A 20,079-nucleotide genomic window follows, 5' to 3' on the forward strand; every position below is an offset into this window, starting at 1 on the left:
CGACTGGAGTCGGTCAGAAGTGCATAACACCAGAAGAAGGTCGACTCATCCTCAATGATATTCACTCGGGGACCTGTGGTCATCATGCGTCCTCTCGGACCATCGTGGCCAAAGCATACCGAGCCGGATTTTACTGGCCAAAGGCGAATGAGATGGCAAAAGAGATAGTGGATAAGTGCGAGGGATGTCAGTTCTACTCGAATATGTCGCACAAGCCTGCGTCGGCCCTGAAGACCATCCCACTCGTCTGGCCTTTCGCAGTATGGGGACTGGACATGGTCGGTCCTTTGAGAACAGGACGAAGTGGCTTCACGCATGTACTGGTGGCAGTCGACAAGTTCACCAAGTGGATCGAGGCTAAACCAATCAAGAGCCTTGACACCGGTACTGCTGTTAGCTTCATCAGGGAACTAATATTCAGATATGGAGTCCCGCACAGCATCATTACGGATAATGGGTCGAACTTTGACTCGGAGGAATTCAGAGATTTCTGCAACTCCCAAGGCACACGGGTCGACTATGCTTCAGTCGCCCATCCGCAGTCGAATGGACAAGTAGACCGAGCTAATGGACTGATTCTTAAGGGATTGAAGCCCCGACTGATGCTGATCTCAAACACGCGGCTGGAGCTTGGGTCGACGAACTTCCCTCAGTGCTTTGGGGGCTGCGGACCACACCTAATCGGTCGACCGGAAGAACTCCATTCTTCTTGGTCTACGGAGCTGAAGCAGTCTTGCCGAGTGATCTTCTCCACAATGCTCCTCGAGTTGAAATCTACAACGAAGCAGAGGCTGAACAAGCGCGGCAGGACGCAGTCGACCTTTTAGAGGAAGAAAGGGAGATGGCTCTGATCCGCTCGACCATCTACCAACAAGATTTGCGTCGTTTCCACGCCAGAAATGTGAGAGGTCGAGCCTTCCAGGAAGGAGATTTAGTTCTCCGAGTGGATCAGCACAAACCACACAAGCTTGCTCCTTCTTGGGAAGGTCCCTTCATCGTCACCAAGGTTCTCCACAACGGGGCGTATCGTCTTTACAACGTCGAGCATAATATCGACGAGCCCCGAGCTTGGAATGCGGAACTACTCCGCCCATTTTATACTTAAGTTTTAACACTCGGATGAGTTGCAATAAAATACTTCTGTAGTCCATGGACCTCAAAATAATAGTGTCATAGTTCCTCCATAATTTCTGTCACTTTTTATTTTTGTCCAATAAAATTCCCCCTCAGTGGGTGACTTAGCCGTGAATCCGTTTCGCCTAAGTTTGTAAAAATCCTACCGAGTGGTGAGCCAGACTCCCACTCGGGGGCTTAGCTGCGAATCCGTTTCGCCTAAGTTATCAAAATCCTACCGAGTGGTAAGCCAGACTTTCACTCGGGGGCTTAGCTGCAGCCCTGTGCTCGCCTAAGTTATAAAAATCCTACCGAGTGGTGAGCCAGACTCCCACTCGGGGGCTTAGCTGCGAATCCGTTTCGCCTAAGTTATCAAAATCCTACCGAGTGGTAAGCCAGACTTTCACTCGGGGGCTTAGCTGCAGCCCTGTGCTCGCCTAAGTTATAAAAATCCTACCGAGTGGAGAGCAACCCTCTCACTCGGGGGCTTAGTTGCAGTCCAAGCACTCGCCTAAGTTACAAAAATCCTACCGAGTGAAGAGCAACCCTCTCACTCGGAGGCTTAGCTGCAGTCCAAGCACTCGCCTAAGTTACAAAAATCCTACCGAGTGAAGAGCGACCCTCTCACTCGGAGGCTTAGCTGCAGTCCAAGCACTCGCCTAAGTTACAAAAATCCTACCGAGTGAAGAGCGACCCTCTCACTCGGAGGCTTAGCTGCAGTCCAAGCACTCGCCTAAGTTACAAAAATCCTACCGAGTGAAGAGCGACCCTCTCACTCGGAGGCTTAGCTGCAGTCCAAGCACTCGCCTAAGTTACAAAAATCCTACCGAGTGAAGAGCGACCCTCTCACTCGGAGGCTTAGCTGCAGTCCAAGCACTCGCCTAAGTTATAAAAATCCTACCGAGTGAAGAGAGACCCTCTCACTCGGAGGCTTAGCTGCAGTCCGAGCACTCGCCTAAGTTACAAAAATCCTACCGAGTGAAGAGCGACCCTCTCACTCGGAGGCTTAGCTGCAGCCCAGTGCTAGCCTAAGTTATAAAAATCCTACCGAGTGAAGAGCAAACCTCTCACTCGGAGGCTTAGCTGCAGCCCAGTGCTAGCCTAAGTTATAAAAATCCTACCGAGTGAAGAGCGACCCTCTCACTCGGAGGCTTAGCTGCAGTCCAAGCACTCGCCTAAGTTACAAAAATCCTACCGAGTGAAGAGCGACCCTCTCACTCGAAGGCTTAGCTGCAGTCCAAGCACTCGCCTAAGTTATAAAAATCCTACCGAGTGAAGAGCAACCCTCTCACTCGGAGGCTTAGCTGCAGTCCAAGCACTCGCCTAAGTTATAAAAATCCTACCGAGTGAAGAGCAAACCTCTCACTCGGAGGCTTAGCTGCAGCCCAGTGCTAGCCTAAGTTATAAAAATCCTACCGAGTGAAGAGCAAACCTCTCACTCGGAGGCTTAGCTGCAGCCCAGTGCTAGCATAAGTTATCAAAATCCTACCGAGTGAAGAGTAAACCTCTCACTCGGGGGCTTAGCTGCAGCCCAGTGCTCGCCTAAGTTGTAGAAATCCTACCGAGTGGTAAGCCGGGCTTCCACTCGGAGGCTTAGCCGCAGCCCAGTGCTCGCCTAAGTGGACTAAAGAATAAGTCGATTGCAGTAAAGGCGCCTTGCTTTGAACCTGCGAAAGACATTTCGAGCCAAAGGCAATCGTATTCAAGCACCAAATTCAAGTTTGAATCGATATCTAAAGGAACCGAAAGTGCTCAGGCGTTAAGCATGTTAAGGTTTATCGGTTACAATTCCACTCGGCATACCGAGGCAAATTTAAAGCGTCGAGCCAGAAGAAGTTTTTACCCCTCCTGTGGAGGGCTGGAAGGTGCAACGAATTCATCAAGGTCGATTCCGTCGGCGATCCGAGTGGCAGCTGCAAGGAAAGTTTCCATAAAGGACCTGAAGTCGTGTTTCTTGGTGTTGGCCACCCGAAGAGTCGCCAGCTTCTCTTCTCGCGCATCTTTACAGTGGACTCGGGCCAGACACAGAGCAACATCTGCACCACACCGAGCCGAGGACTTCTTCCATTCCTGCACTCGACCAGGGATCGTGTTCAAGCGGGCCATCAGCGACTCAAGGTCATTCTGAAGCGTCTCCTCAGGCCAGAGCGTCGAGTCGATGCGAGATGTGGCGGCCTTCAGCCTTGCGAGATAGTCCACGACAGCTGCAACACGAGACTCCAGTCGGAAAACATCCATGGCAACTTCGTCGTTCACCGGAGAATTGACGGGATCGAGGTTTGGCTCCAGCCGGCTAGTTTCTTCTTCAAAGTTTTGACAAAATTCTGCAAGGATGATCACTAAGTCAAGGGGATGGTCGAATGGAAAAACCACAATTGGAAATGTTTGTCAAGCATAGAGGTTTACCTTCAAGCATAAGAAACAGCTTCTTGGCTAGACCACTCAGGAAGGCCTCCAGATCAGTTTTCTTCCCAGTCAATTTGCTGACTTGGTCGGTCAGGGCAGCTTTATCAGTTTTTAGTCGACTGACCTCCTTGTTGGCGATCCCAAGAGCAGCTTTCAGATTGGTATTGTCTTGTTCAAGCTTGGTAACTGAAGCTAACTTCTCGTCAGCAAGCTTGATCTTCTCAGCTAGTTCGAGGTCTTTCTTCTGTTGGGCCTCCCTTACCTTACCTGCAAGTTACAGCAAGGTCAGATTTTGAAACAAGCAAGGGGAAAAGCAGTCGTCAAGGTCTCACCAAACATACCTTCGGTCTCCTCCTTTGCCTTCGTCAGCTTCTCCTGAACCAGCTTCAGGCTCAGCTCGAGTTGAGTGTGCTTGTTTTCCAGCTCCGAGTGAAAAAGGAAAAAACACACGTTTCTAAGACTACAGCCGAATACAAGCATTCGACCGTAGTCTCGGGGACTACACCCAGTGGGTGCACTCAGCGTGCCCCCACTAATCCTGTTGAAGACAAAGTCGACCAGTCGACCTCAAAAAAAAAGAGCGAGATGCATTCTCTAAGACTGTGATCAACTGCAAGCAGTCGACCACAGTCTCGGGGACTACACCCAGTGGGTGCACTCAGCGTGCCCCCACCGGTTTGTGAAATCCAGTCGACATAGTCGACTGACAGAAAGATTGACATCATAAAGCCTAAGGCCGACTGCCAGCAGTCGACCTTAGCCTTGGGGACTACACCCAGCGGGTGCACTCAGCGTGCCCCCGCTAACACGGAGTTTAATCGACACACCCAGTGGGTGACTACTATAAAATTCCGGAAAGGAAAAGTTTTTGGTAGCATATCCAACAGAACAAACGGTGGTCGACTGACCTGAACATTGCTTTGGAGGGCAGAACTGGCGTCATAAGCTGCCTGGCTCGCATCCCGGATGGTCTTCAACTGCTCCATCATGATTCCCGCCTGGCGTATCGCTTCCTTCGCCGCGCCAGCTTGGTCCTCTGGGACGTGGTGCGTCGTGAAGAGGGAGGGCTGCTGAGCACTCGTCAATGGATCTGCGAAGGACACCGTGTGTCGAGTGGTGTTCTCTTCCTCCGCAATCAGAATCTCAGGCACCGTCACATCCTGGGGCACCTTACTGGCGGACGCTTTCCTACTCCTCCTGCGCTTCAGTGGTTCTTCATCCTCATCATCATCAGGGAGATTGATAACAGTATTGGGTGGAGCTACGGAGAAGAATCAGGATCAGAGATCGCGAGTCAGTCGACTAAGAACGGCGTTAAGAATACAGTACCTGGTTTCGAAGTTGCTGCGTCCTCCATCTCATGGTCATCAGCCCGGGCTGAGGTTTCAGAAGTAGCAGCACTGCAACTCCAAAGGATCAGTCGACTAACTTCAGCGTCGACCAGAGACAAAGTTCACACAAAATAAGAAGACTTAAGCAGCACGATTACCCTGATATGGTGGGGATGGACACCTTCATCTTCGGCAGGAGCTTGATCGGCTTCGACGAGGCCGCCCTGGGCTGCTTCGGCGCCTTTTCAGTCGGCACCGGAGAGGTGGTCCGAGGGCGCTTGGTCGACTGAACAACGGTCGCAACCCCTTGCCACGTTCAGTCGAAGGGTCGTGGACAAGCTTCGACCGCCTTTCTGAGCGCGGTGGTACGACCTCCTCCTCCTCTTCTTCCTCGTCCTCAACGTCATCTTCATCACCGTCATCATCATCATCGTCGTCATCATCCTCTGCAATGTCCGAGTCCCATTCCTCCTCTTCCTGGCTCTCGCCCCCACTCGCCTCACCCTCCTCAGTCGGAGCTTGTGCCCCATTGGGCATCGAGTACAGCTCGGTGAGAGCCTAGCAGATATCAAGACAAGGATCAGTCGACCAGTCGGCAGGATAAACAAAAATGAATGCGACAAGAACACAGTGGAGAGCAGAACAAACGTACCTTGTTTGGATCGCTGTTGTGGTCGAGTGGAGGAATCCTTCTGGCTCCGCGTGGGTTGTCCTTGTTTCCGGTAACGGCTACCATCCATCTTTCCAGAGTGACATCGTCGACTGCTTCTGGATGGACTCGAGTCTCGTCTTCGGTCCCATAGTACAACCACATGCAGTGGCTCCGGAACTGAAGGGGCTGGATGCGACGCCTAAGGAAGACCTCCAGGAGGTCCATGCCCGTCACTCCCTCCCGAACCAACTGCACCACGCGCTCCATCAACATCTTCACGTCAGCTTTCTCCTCCGGAATCAACTTCAGAGAGGAGGGCTTGTTCACTCGGTCCATGGTAAACTGAGGGAGTCCACTCGACTGCCCCGGCGTCGACTGGTCCTGGCAGTAGAACCAGGTCGACTGCCAGCCTCTGACTGACTCGGGAAAGGTCATGGGCGGGAAGGTGCTCTTATTCCTCACCTGGATCCCCAGACCCCCACACATTTGGACGACTCGGGTTCTCTCATCACCTGGGCTCGCCTTCTTCACGGTCTGAGAGCGACACGTGAATATATGCTTGAACAAACCCCAGTGCGGTCGACAGCCCAAGAAACCCTCACACATGGACACGAATGCGGCAAGATAGGCGATAGAATTTGGGGTAAAGTGGTGGAGCTGCGCTCCAAAGAAGTTCAAGAAGCCACGGAAGAAAATACTCGGCGGCAAAGAAAATCCACGATCAACATGGGTGGCCAAGAGCACACACTCACCCTCTTCTGGCTGGGGCTGCCACTCCTTCCCCGGAAGCCTCGCAGCTCCATGAGGGATCAAGCCCTCGTTGGCCATGTCGAGGAGGTCTTTTTCTGTGATGGTCGACTGGATCCAGTCTCCTTGGACCCAGCCCTTCGGCAGGCAGGATCTGGACGAAGACCCGCCGCGGCTGGTAGATCTCCCCTTCGCCTTCTCCGACGCCGACGCCTTCTTCGCACGTTCCAGCGCCGCCGTCTTCTCCTTGGCCATGGTTGCCGGCGAGATGCGCGTGGGGAAGTTGTGCGGGGGCGAGAGCGAGCGCGCTGGACGGGGACGAAGGGAGCAGAGAGAGAGAGAATGCGGAGGCACAGTACAGAAATCCTCACCGGGCGCATTTATAAGGTCCCTTCCGAGTGGATGACAGGTGGGCCCGGTCGATCTAATCATATCCAGGAACAGTTACGCAGACGGGATACGTGGCGAAGAAAGCGGCGCGGGGATCGAGGCGTCTATGTCCCGTCCCATCCGAACGCCGCGGTCCGCCCCGCTTCGCGCGTGTCCCCAAATTTCGCATCCCGCGGAATCCGCAAACAGCAGATCAGTCTGTCAGACGCGGGGTTTCCCGCGATCCGTCGCTCGGAGATCGTCGAAGCCCGAAAGATCACTCGACGAAAGAAGAGAATGGATCGAGTCGACTGAAGACAAGTTGCTCCCTGTCGACGAAGAGATTCTTTGGTCCAGAACAACGCACGACCAGAGCACAAAGGTTAATCAGAAACGACATCAACTCCTTCCTCACTCGAAGCCTCAATCCATTCGGGGGCTAATGATGGGGTTATGTACCTAGGGTAGGATCATGGACCTGATCTAAGTACCTTACCCAAGGACACCCTTAGAAGAAGTCGCCTTCCAGTCGTCCAACGAGGGACACACTCGACTGACTTGAAGGACTCGACCACGAAGACTCACTCGACCACCAGAAGGTCAAGAGGCACTCTGCACTGCAGCGGCCTGTAATTAAGTAGACTTTATGATAGTAAAGACACTATTATGTGGGGCGTTACCAGTAACGCCCCGGACTTAACTCACCTTAAACCCTCTCCTACGTGGGTTGGCTGGGGTCCTGGCGTACTCTATATAAGCCACCCCCCTCCACAGGCAGAAGGGTTCGGCACCTTGTAACTCATATACTCATAATCCACTCGACCGCCTCCGGGCTCCGAGACGTAGGGCTATTACTTCTTCCGAGAAGGGCCTGAACTCGTACATCCCTTGTGTTTACAACCTCTCCATAGCTAGGACCTTGCCTCTCCATACCTACCCCCCACTCTACTGTCAGGCTTAGAACCACGACAGCCGGCCAAGAGGAGCTCGGCGAGCGACGAAGACTAGTTCGGCAGCCGGGCGGAGGGCTCGGTGCAGCGGTCGTCGTGCGGCCGGTGCAACGGCCGTGGACCAACTCACGACCGACGGGAGGAGGTCGGCGGCAGCCTAAGACCCGGCGGAGGCCTACCGCGGCAGCCGGAGGGGCCGAATCCCGCGCCGGCTGCCTCCCGATTCGGCGGCATCCGGGTGACGGCGGGGAGGTGACGGGGGCGGAGGGCGGCGGCAGCGGAGGGCGGCGGAGGGGATGTGGGGTGGTGGCGGCGCTGACGACGAGGTTTTGGGCGGTCGCGGCGGCGGATTCCGGTCGGCTGTTCTTCGGGCGGGCGGACGGGCGCGGGCGGGAAAGGAAATGAAGTGGTGGTTGGGCGTTACCGGGCGGCGGCTGATTTTGGACCAGATGCATCTGGTGATGTATATTTGCACCGCGAGGTGTTGTATTTTACATCACGAGGAGGCCGCGGTCCAATTTTTTTTGCATATGGACCGTCTGTTGGAGCAGCGTTTTTAGCCTCAAACGGTCTAAAAGTTAGGTATTTTTACATTTGGACCGGTCTATTGGAGATGCTCTCACATACTGTACGTGCTCGCCAAAAGAACGAAGCATGAACTGCTAGGACTACGAGTGTTCACCTCGAATACAACCTCCCTCGCTTGCTCCGGCAGGCCGGTCGTGCTCCACGCGGCCGCTGGCGAGCTCGCCGTAAAAGAGCCAGTGAACTGCAAAGCTCACGATCGAGGTAAAGAGAAAACCCTCCAACAACAGCATTGTGTGGTTATCTGAGTTATCTCAAAATGTAGGAAAGACACAACTCATCATCACACCATCGTTACATAGACAATATCAGAGCAATTAGCTATCTCTCAACCATGTGCACACCTACAGAACATGCCAAGCAAAGCACAAGCAAGATCATAGTGAACAAAGTTTACTCAGTACTATAGTTTGGCCTCAAGTCCCGAACTGGAGGAACAAGCGTGGGGCAATGCTCATTGAAACACACCAGAAAAATCCTCAGACTACAACACACATATTAAAAAAAACTAGTTATCACATTTAATTATGATTAGTGATCATCACCAAGCAGCCAAGTGCACGTGTCCAGGTGGCGCCCTTCCATTCCATACTTCATGCATTTCCCCGGCCTTCGCCGTTTCTTCAGAGCATCCGCCCCGGTCAGGGCAAGTGCCCAAGCCATCCCTCTTCTCTGCAAATGGTGCACCGCTCACCAGCAATGCCTTCAGTCCAGCCAACATATGCTCAAAATGCTTCCGCACTGGCTTCCCCCATCCAAACAACATTCATGTCTTCTTCCGTACAGAGTCGAATGCCTGCTCGTAAAAGACTTATTAACCGCTTGGTCTTTCTGGTACTGCACAAGGTGTCCAGGCAGAATGTCCCTTGCGTCTTTTCGTCCACTTCTTGTCTTCTTCCAGGTGCAGCACATCCATCACCTGCAGACCGACATCAAATTGTGCCAAAACAGTTACTAGTGGCCCCCGGGAAACTGAAGAACATCACAAAAACATTTTTCATAATGGAGAAATCTTTACCCGTGCACACAGAATTGTTAGACACAACTAATGGCTATTCTTGGCCTCCGGCTTGCCCTTCACACACAAAAATAATAATACTGTCAGGAATAACACAACTAATTCACTCTGTGCACACAGAATTGTTAAACAATTGCCCATACTCACCGAGCAACCGCAAGCGTTCTCCTGCATTGATTTCGTATTCTTGACGTTCAGTCTGCTCTTGACATACCATATCCCAAAGTCAATTCCCAAAAATACAGGTTGTAGAAGTCATACGCCCCACCGAGAGAGTCAAAAATGAGTCTTAGTTCTGGGCACACCACGCTTTTCGTAGGATCCTCTGCGTACTTGCGGATTGACTGCTCAAATGGACTCATCCTAGATGGACATAGTGTTTTATCCAATAACGTTGTGTGGCAATCAAGAAACTTGTCCTAATCTAATACTACACGACAGTGACAAAGAACCAAGTATGATTGATGTCCAGATGTCATGTTACACAAACCTGTCTAAATCTACCTGTATGATTTTGGACTGAACCAACATCAGCTACTGCCTACTCACGTACTGTATACTTGGAAATTTCACAACAAGCATCAACACTCGGGGTCATGAATCCATGGAAAAGAAGATTAGGGAAGTGGATTAGTTACCCCTGGTGTCTGGTGGAGGCTGCTGGACTAGAGATCTCGTGCAGAACCAAGGGGCCATGGAGTTGTTGGTGATGGAGAACGAGAATGCCGCCGAGAAAGACGACACTGGTGAGCAGATGTCCGGTAGAGGGGAGCAAGGCAGAGTGGAGCACCGGCGAGACTGAGTTTAAGAGAGCAGCGGTGGCTCGGGGTCAACGGCGATGGGCAGTGTCATCGGGGCCGACGGCGTGGGGGCGGTGGCAACGGCGTCGGCGGCGATGCAGCGGAGCAGTACCAGAAGCACCGGATTTGGCAGCTCCAAGCTGTCTGCGAACTCCTCCCTGAGTGGTAACCTTGAAAACCACAGCAGAGTAAGCGGCGGCGACGGGGAATCGGGGAAATCCATCGAAGCACGAAAATCCAGAGGTGAGCACTGGGGTAGAGAAACTAACCGGTGAACTGGATCCAGCAGGAACTCCAGCCCATCGGCATCCGGCATCCAGCGCCTCTCCGCCGCAAGAAATCGCATTCCCCGCGCCCGCCATTACCACGAGGTACCCCCAACCAGCGCTTGATCTCGTTGCTTGTCAGCGACGGCTCAGTTTGGCCCCTCCCTCACGACCCGGACTACCCATCGTACAAGTTCTGAGCCACGGCTCAGACGCCCGCAATCACGGATCGACGCCACCAGCTACGCAATTGGCCCACCCTGCGCACTGTACCATACAATATATTGCATGTATACTCATTTTCCCACGGTCCAGCTCTGTCATATCTGACACACTTTTTACCATCTCAAGGCAGTAGAAAAAGGCTCAGATTTCAGGTGCAGATGAGCCCGAGCACCAAATCGACCTGTCCAGGGATTCTTCTCTTTCTCCTTTAATATATCATGCGCACACTCGTGCGCATTCAAGAAAAAAATTACAATGGTGGGACACAACAGTTGCAGTTTACGCGGAATGTCTTGATGCGGCAAACTTATTACTAATAGGGAAGGTCAAGTTCAAGCATTGTATGTCTGTTGGTGACGGTTAGGTTAGGACCGGCGATTGCGGGGGCGATTGTTCTCCTTCCCTGGTCCTCGTTAGCCGCCGTCTAGCTGCTTTGGATCTCCGTCGTTCCGCCAGGAGATCTGAACAACTGCGCCGGGTCTCCGGGTGGTGTTTGAGAGCCCGTTCCCCACTATAAACCTCTCGCGTGCGACCTAGGGCACGTGACCGTAAAACACAATCCTAGGGTTCGTTTTCTGGGCGGCGCAGTGGAAACCAGGAGGGATGGAGAGAGTGGCTGGATTGATGGAGAACATGAAGCTGTCGGAGGAGGAGAAGAGAGGGGTGAAGATCAGGTGGAAGACGGGGGCGAAAGAGAGGCAAGGGGAAATCCAGGCGATCGGGAAGGTCATGTCGGACCGGTCGGTGCACCAGGAGGCGATAAGCTTCTCGCTGGGACGCTGCTGGTGCCCGCTAAAGGGGGTGGACTGCAAGGAGTTAGGGGACAACATATTCCTCTTCACCTTTAAGCAGGAAGCGGGGAAACTGAAGGCATTGGAGGAGGGACCGTGGATGTTCGATAATGACTTGGTCGTCATGGTGGACTTCGTGCCAAGCAAGAGAATAGAGCAGTATGTGTTTGATGATATTCCGATCTGGGTCAGGGTGTTTGGCTTGCCTCTGGGGAAGATGGAGGAGGACACGGCGGAGGACATTGGCAATTTAGTGGGCAAGTATGTGGAAATGGGCACGGGGGCGGATGGCTCGGCAATGGGGAGATTGTTGGGGAACGTAGCAGAAATTAAAATTTTTCCTACGAGTCACCAAGATCTGTCTATGGAGAGACTAGCAACAAGGGGAAGGAGAGTGCATCTACATACCCTTGTAGATCGCTAAGTGGAAGCGTTCAAGAGAACGAGGTTGAAGGAGTCGTACTCATCGTGATCCAAATCACCGAAGATCCTAGTGCCGAACGGACGGCACCTCCGTGTTCAACACACGTACAGCCCGGGGACGTCTCCTCCTTGATCCAGCAAGGGGAGAGGAGAAGTTGAGGGAGAGATCCGGCAGCACGACGGCGTGGTGTTGGAGCTTGCAGTTCACCGGCAGGGCTTTGTCAAGCACTACTACGGAGGAGGAGGTGTTGGGGAGGGAGAGGGCTGCGCCAGGGGCAAGGGTGAAGCTCCCATGCACCTCCCCACTATATATAGGGGTGGAGGGGGCTGGTTTCTTGCCCTCCAAGTCCATTGGGGCGTTGGCAAAGGTGGGAGGAAAGAAATCCCATCATTTCCTTCCCCACCGATTGTTATCCCCCCTTTTTAGGGATCTTGATCTTATCCCTTCGGGATATGCTCTTATTCCTTCTAAGGGGGATCTTGGTGCGCCTTGACCAGGGGTGTGGGGCCTTGCCCCCACTACCCACGTTCATGTGGGTCCTCCCATGCAGGTGGGCCCCACTCCGGAACCTTCTAGAACCTTCCCGGTACAATACCGAAAAATCCCGAACATTTTCTGGTGGCCAAAATAGGACTTCCCATATATAAATCTTTACCTCCGGACCATTCCGGAACTCCTCGTGACGTCCGAGTTCTCATCCGGGACTCCAAACAACATTCGGTAACTGCACACTAATTCCCATAACAACTCTAGCGTCACCGAACCTTAAGTGTGTAGACCCTACGGGTTCGGGAATCATGCAAACATGACCGAGATAGCTCTCTGGCCAATAACCAACAGCGGGATCTGGATACCCATGTTGGCTCCCACATGTTCCACGATGATCTCATCGGATGAACCACGATGTCAAGGATTCAAGCAATCCTGTATACAATTCACTTTGTCTAGCAGTATAGTACTTGCCCGAGATTCGATCGTCGGTATCCAGATACCTTGTTCAATCTCGTTACCGGCAAGTCTCTTTACTCGATCCGTAACACATCATCCCGTGATCAACCCCTTGGTCACATTGTGCACATTATGATGATGTCCTACCGAGTGGGCCCAGAGATACCTCTCCGTTACACGGAGTGACAAATCCCAGTCTCGATTCGTGCCAACCCAGCAGACACTTTCGGAGATACCCATAGTGCACCTTTATAGCCACCCAGTTACGTTTTGATGTTTGGTACACCCAAAGCATTCCTACGGTATCCGGGAGTTGCACAATCTCATGGTCTAAGGAAATAATACTTGACATTAGAAAAGCTTTAGCATACGAACTACACGATCTTTGTGCTAGGCTTAGGATTGGGTCTTGTCCATCACATCATTCTCCTAATGATGTGATCCCGTTATCAACGACATCCAATGTCCATGGTCAGGAAACTGTAACCATCTATTGATTAATGAGCTAGTTAATAAGAGGCTTACTAGGGACATGGTGTTGTCTATGTACCCACACATGTATCTGAGTTTCCTATCAATACAATTATAGCATGGATAATAAACGATTATCATGAACAAGGAAATATAATAATAATAATTAATTTATTATTGCCTCTAAGGCATATTTCCAACAGTCTCCCACTTGCACTAGAGTCAATAATCTAGTTCACACCGCCATGTGATTAACACTGATAGGTCACATCGCCATGTGACCAATATCCAAAGAGTTTACTAGTGTCACTAAACTAGTTCACATCACCATGTGATTAAGACTCAATGAGTTCTGGGGTTTGATCATGTTTTGCTTCTGAGAGAGGTTTTAGTCAACGGGCCTGCAACATTCAGATCCGTATGTATTTTGCAAATCTCTAGGTCATATTGTAAATATTGCTTCCACGCTCCATTTGAAGCTATTCCAAATGGTCGCTCCACTATACATATCCGGTTTGCTACTCAGAGTCATTCGGATAGGTGTTAAAGCTTGCATCGACGTAACCCTTTACGCCGAACTCTTTATCACCTCCATAATCGAGAAACATGTCCTTATTTACTCCAAGGACAATTTTGACCGCTGTCCAATGATCCTCATTCCTGGATCATTCTTGTACCCCTTGACTGACTCATGGCAAGGCACACTTCCGGTGCGGTACACAACATAGCATACTATAGAGCCTATGTCTAAAGCATAGGGGACGACCTTCGTCCTTTCTCTCTCTTCTGCCGTGGTTGAGCTTTAACTCTTAACTTCATGCCTTACAACTCAGGCAAGAACTCCTTCTTCGACTTATCCATCTTGAACACCTTCAAGATCATGTCAAGGTATGTGCTCATTTAAAAGTACCATTTAGCGTTTTTGATCTATCCTCATAGATCTTGACGCTCAATGTTCAAAATAGCTTAATCCAGGCTTTCCATTGAAAAACACTTTTCAAATAGCCCTATATGCTTTCCAGAAACTCTACATCATTTCTGATCAACAATATGTCAACAACATATACTCATCAGAAATGGTATAGTGCACCCACTCACTTCTTTGGAAATACAAATTTTTCATAAACTTTGTATAAACCCAAAATCTTTGATCATCTTATCAAAGTGTATATTCCAACTCCGAGATGCTTACTCCAGTCCATGGAAGGATCGTTGGAGCCAGCATACCTTTTAGCATCCTTAGGATCAACAAAACCTTTCTGATTGTATCACATACAACCTTTCCTTACGAAGACTGGTAAGGAAACTCGTTTTGACATCCATCTGCCAGATTTCATAAATGCAGCTTATGCTAACATGATTCCGACGGACTTAAGCATCGCTATGGATGAGAAAATCTCATCGTAGTAAACTCCTTGAACTTAAAAAACACTTCGCCACAAGTCGAGCTTCATAGACAGTGACATTACCGTCCACGTCCGTCTTCTTCTTAAAGATCCATTTATCTCAATGGCTTGCCGATCATCGGGCAAGTCCACCAAAGTCCATGCTTTGTTCTGATACATGGATCCTATCTCAGATTTCATGGCTTCTAACCATTTGTCGGAATATGGGCCCACCATCGCTTCTCCATAGCTCATAGGTTCATTGTTGTCTAGCAACATGACCTTCAAGACAGGATTACTGTACCACTCTGAAGTAGTACGCATCCTTGTCACCCTACGAGGTACGGTAGTGACTTGATCCGAAGTTTCATGATCACTATCATAAGCTTCTACTTCAATTGGTGTAGGTGCCATAGGAACAACTTCATGTGCCCTGCTACATACTAATTGTAGTGACGGTTCAATAACCATATCAAGTCTCCACCATCCTCCCACTCAATTTTCGAGACAAACTTTTCCTCGAGAAAGGACCCGATTCAAGAAACAATCCCTATTGCTTTCGGATCTGAATTGGGATGTATACCCAACTGTTCTTGGGTGTCCTATGAAGATGCATTTTATCCGCTTTGGGTTCGAGCTTATCAACATGAAACTTTTTCACATAAGCGTCGCAGCCCCAAACTTTTAAGAAACGACAACTTAGGTTTCTCCATACCATAGTTCAAACGGTGTCGTCTCAACGGAATTACGTGGTTCCCTATTAAAGTGAGTGTGGTTGTCTCTAATGCCTAACCCATGAATGATAGTGGTAATTCGATAAGAGACATCATGGTACACACCATATCCAATAGGGTGCAACTATGATGTTCGGACACACCATCACACTATGGTGTTCCAGGCGGTATTAATTGTGAAACAATTTCTACAATGTCTTAATTGCGTGCCAAAGCTCGTAACTCAGATACTCATCTATATGATCATATCATAGACATTTTATCTCTTGTCACAATGATCTTCAACTTCACTCTGAAATTACTTGAACCATTCAATAATTCAGACTCGTGTTTCATCAAGTAAATATACTCAACATCTACTCGAATCATCTGTGAAGTAAGAACATAACGATATTCACTGCATGCCTCAGCACTCATTGGACTGCACACATCAAAATGTGTTACTTCCAACAAGTTGCTATCTTGTTCCATCTTACTGAAAACGAGGCTCTTTAGTCATCTTGCCCATGTGGTATGATTTGTATATCTCAAGTGATTCAAAATCAAGTGAGTCCAAATGATCCATCTGCATGGAGTTTCTTCATGCGTATACACCAATAGACATGGTTCGCATGTCTCAAACTTTTTAAAAAACGAGTGAGTCCAAAGATCCATCAACATGGAGCCTATTCATGCGTTTTACACCAATATGACTTACATGGCAGTGCCACAAGTAAGTGGTACTATCATTACTATCTTTTGGCATGAAAATGTGTATCACTACGATCGAGATTAAATAAACCATTCCTTTAGGTGCAAGACCATTGAAGGTATTATTCAAATAAATAGAGTAACCATTATTCTCCTTAAATGAATAACCGTATTGCGATAGACATAATCCAATCATGTCTATGCTCAACGCAAACACCAAATAACAATTATTTAGGTTTAACACTAATCTCGATGGTAGAGGGAGCATGCGATGCTTGATCATATCAACCTTGGAAGCAATTCCAACACATATTGTCACCTCACCTTTAGCTAGTCTCCTTTTATTCCGTAGCTTTTATTTCGAGTTACTAACACTTAGCCACCGAACCGGTATCTAATACCCTGGTGCTACTAGGAGTAATAGTAAAGTACACATTAACATAAAGTATATCCAATATACGTTCGTCGACCTTGCCTGCCTTCTTCTCTACCAAGTATCTAGGGTAATTCTGTTCCAGTGTCTGTTCCCCTTATTATAGAAGCACTTAGTCTCAGGTTTGGGTTCAACCTTGGGTTTCTGCACTAGAGCAGCAGCTGACTTGCCGTTTCATGAAGTATCCCTTCTTGCCCTTGCCCTTCTTGAAACTAGTGGTTTTACTAACCATCAACAATTGATGCTCTTACTTGACTTCTACTTTCGCGGTGTCAAACATCGCGAATACTTCAAGGATCATCATATCTATCCCTGATATGTTATAGTTCATCACGAAGCTCTAGTAGCTTCATGGCAATGACCTTAGAGAACATCACTATCTCATCTGGAAGATCAACTTCCACTCGATTCAAGTGATTGTTGTACTCAGACAATCTGAGCACAAGCTCAACGATTGAGCTTTTCTCCCTTAGTTTGCAGGCTAAGAAAATCATCGGAGGTCTTATACATCTTGACGTGGGCACGAGCCTGAAATCCCAATTTCAGCCCTCGAAACATCTCATATGTTCAGCGACATTTCAAAATGTCTTCGGTGCCTCAATTCTAAACCATTTAACATTACCCATTGAACTATCACGTAGTCATCAAAACGTGTATGTCAGATGTTCGCAACATCCACAAATGACGTTCGAGGTTCAGCACATCGAGCGGTGCATTAAGGACACAAGCCTTCTACGCAGCAATGAGGACAATCCCCAGTTTACGGACCCAGTCCGCATAATTGCTACTATCAACTTTCAACTATATTTTCTCTAGGAACATATCTAAAACAGTAGAACTAAAGCGCGAGCTATGACATAATTTGCAAAAGACCTTTTGACTATGTTCAGGATAATTAAGTTCATCTAATGAACTCCCACTCAGATAGACATCCCTCTAGTCATCTAAGTGATACATGATCCGAGTCAACTAGGCCGTGTCCGATCATCACGTGAGACGGACTAGTCATCATCGGTGAACATCTTCATGTTGATCGTATCCACCATACGACTCATGCTCGACCTTTTGGTCTCTTGTGTTTTGAGGCCATGTCTGTACATGCTAGGCTCGTCAAGTCAACCTAAGTGTTTCAGGTGTGTAAATCTGGCTTACACCCGTTGTATGTGAACGTTAGAATCTATCACACCCGATCATCACATGGTGCTTCGAAACAACGAACTTTCGCAACGGTGCACAGTTAGGAGGAACACTTTCTTGAAATTTTAAGGAGGGATCATCTTATTTACTACCGTCGTTCTAAGCAAAGAAGATGCATAAACATGATAAACATCACATGCAATCAAAAAGTGACATGATATGGCCAATATCATTTTGCTCCTTTTGATCTCCATCTTTGGGGCTCCATGATCATCATTGTCGCCGGCATGACACCATGATCTCCATCATCATGATCTCCATCATCGTGTCTCCATGAAGTTGTCTCGCCAACTATTACTTCTACTACTATGGCTAACGGTTAGCAATAAAGTAAAGCAATTACATGGCGTTGTTCAGTGACACCCAGGTCATACAATAAATTAAGACAACTCCTATGGCTCCTGCCGGTTGTCATACTCATCGACATGCAAGTCGTGATTCCTGTTACAAGAACATGATCAATCTCATACATCACATATCATTCATCACATTCTTTTGGACATATCACATCACATAGCATACCCTGCAAAAACAAGTTAGACGTCCTCTAATTGTTGTTTGCATGTTTTACGTGGCTGCTATGGGTTTCTAGCAAGAACGTTTCTTACCTACGCAAAAGCCACAACATGATATGCCAATTGCTATTTACCCTTCATAAGGACCCTTTTCATCGAATCCGATCCGACTAAAGTGGGAGAGACTGGCACCCGCTAGCCACCTTATGCAACAAGTGCATGTCAGTCGGTGGAACCTGTCTCACGTAAGAGTACGTGTAAGGTCGGTCCGAGCCGCTTCATCCCACAATGCCGCCGAATCAAGATAAGATTAGTAACGGTAAGCAAATTGAACAAAATCAACGCCCACAACTACTTTGTGTTCTACTCGTGCAAATAATCTACGCAATAGACCTAGCTCATGATGCCACTGTTGGGGAACGTAGCAGAAATTCAAAATTTTCCTACGAGTCACCAAGATCTATCTATGGAGAGACTAGCAACGAGGGGAAGGAGAGTGCATCTACATACCCTTGTAGATCGCTAAGCGGAAGCGTTCAAGAGAACGGGGTTGAAGGAGTCGTACTCACCGTGATCCAAATCACCGGAGATCCTAGTGCCGAACGGACGGCACCTCCGCGTTCAACACACGTACAGCCCGGGGACGTCTCCTCCTTCTTGATCCAGCAAGGGGAGAGGAGAAGTTGAGGGAGAGATCCGGCAGCACGACGGCGTGGTGGTGGAGCTTGCAGTTCACCGGCAGGGCTTCGTCAAGCACTACGGAGGAGGAGGAGGTGTTGGGGAGGGAGATGGTTGCGCCAGGGGCAAGGGTGAAGCTCCCATGCGCCTCCCCACTATATATAGGGGTGGAGGGGGCTGGTTTCTTTCCCTCCAAGTCCATTTGGGAATTGGCAAAGGTGGGAGGAAAGAAATCCCATCATTTCCTTCCCCACCGATTGTTATCCCCCCTTTTTAGGGATCTTGATCTTATCCCTTCGGGATATGATCTTATTCCTTCTAAGGGGGGATCTTGGTGCGCCTTGACCATGGGTGTGGGGCCTTGCCCCCACTACCCACGTTCATGTGGGTCCCCCCATGCAGGTGGGCCCCACTCCGGAACATTCTAGAACCTTCCCGGTACAATAACAAAAAATTCCGAACATTTTCCGGTGGCCAAAATAGGACTTCCCATATATAAATCTTTACCTCCGAACCATTCCGGAACTCCTCGTGACATCCAGGATCTCATCCGGGACTCCAAACAACATTCGGTAACTGCACACTAATTCCCATAACAACTCTAGCGTCACCGAACCTTAAGTGTGTAGACCCTACGGGTTCGGGAATCATGCAGACATGACCGAGATAGCTCTCTGGCCAATAAACAACAGCGGGATCTGGATACCCATGTTGGCTCCCACATGTTCCACGATGATCTCATCGGATGAACCACGATGTCAAGGATTCAAGCAATCCTGTATACAATTCCCTTTGTCTAGCGGTATAGTACTTGCCCGAGATTCGATCGTCGGTATCCCGATACCTTGTTCAATCTCGTTACTGGCAAGTCTCTTTACTCGTTCCGTAACACATCATCCCGTGATCAACCCCTTGGTCACATTGTGCACATTATGATGATGTCCTACCGAGTGGGCCCAGAGATACCTCTCCTTTACACGGAGTGACAAATCCCAGTCTCGATTCGTGCCAACCCAACAGACACTTTCGGAGATACCCGTAGTGCACCTTTATAGCCACCCAGTTACATTGTGACGTTTGGTACACCCAAAGCATTCCTACGGTATCCGTGAGTTGCACAATCTCATGGTCTAAGGAAATAATACTTGACATTAGAAAAGCTTTAGCATATGAACTACACGATCTTTGTGCTAGGCTTAGGATTGGGTCTTGTCCATCACATCATTCTCCTAATGATGTGATACCGTTATCAACGACATCCAATGTCCATGGTCAGGAAACTGTAACCATCTATTGATCAACGAGCTAGTCAAGAAGAGGCTTACTAGGGACATGGTGTTGTCTATGTACC

General features: G+C 49.2%; 1 long non-coding RNA gene across 1 annotated transcript; it reads right to left on the reverse strand.

Moving 5' to 3' along the window:
* Nucleotides 1–8,718: 8,718 nt before the first annotated feature.
* LOC123040521 (uncharacterized) lies at nucleotides 8,719–10,384 on the reverse strand. The gene is made up of 4 exons (XR_006418176.1): nucleotides 10,241–10,384; nucleotides 9,319–10,141; nucleotides 9,172–9,228; nucleotides 8,719–9,072 (listed from the first exon to the last, which is right to left on the reverse strand). It is a non-coding gene; the product is annotated as an uncharacterized lncRNA (long non-coding RNA).
* Between the last annotated feature and the right edge of the window lie 9,695 nt (nucleotides 10,385–20,079).

The sequence above is a fragment of the Triticum aestivum genome, chromosome 2B (genome assembly GCF_018294505.1).
Source record: "Triticum aestivum cultivar Chinese Spring chromosome 2B, IWGSC CS RefSeq v2.1, whole genome shotgun sequence".
Taxonomy (NCBI): domain Eukaryota; kingdom Viridiplantae; phylum Streptophyta; class Magnoliopsida; order Poales; family Poaceae; genus Triticum; species Triticum aestivum.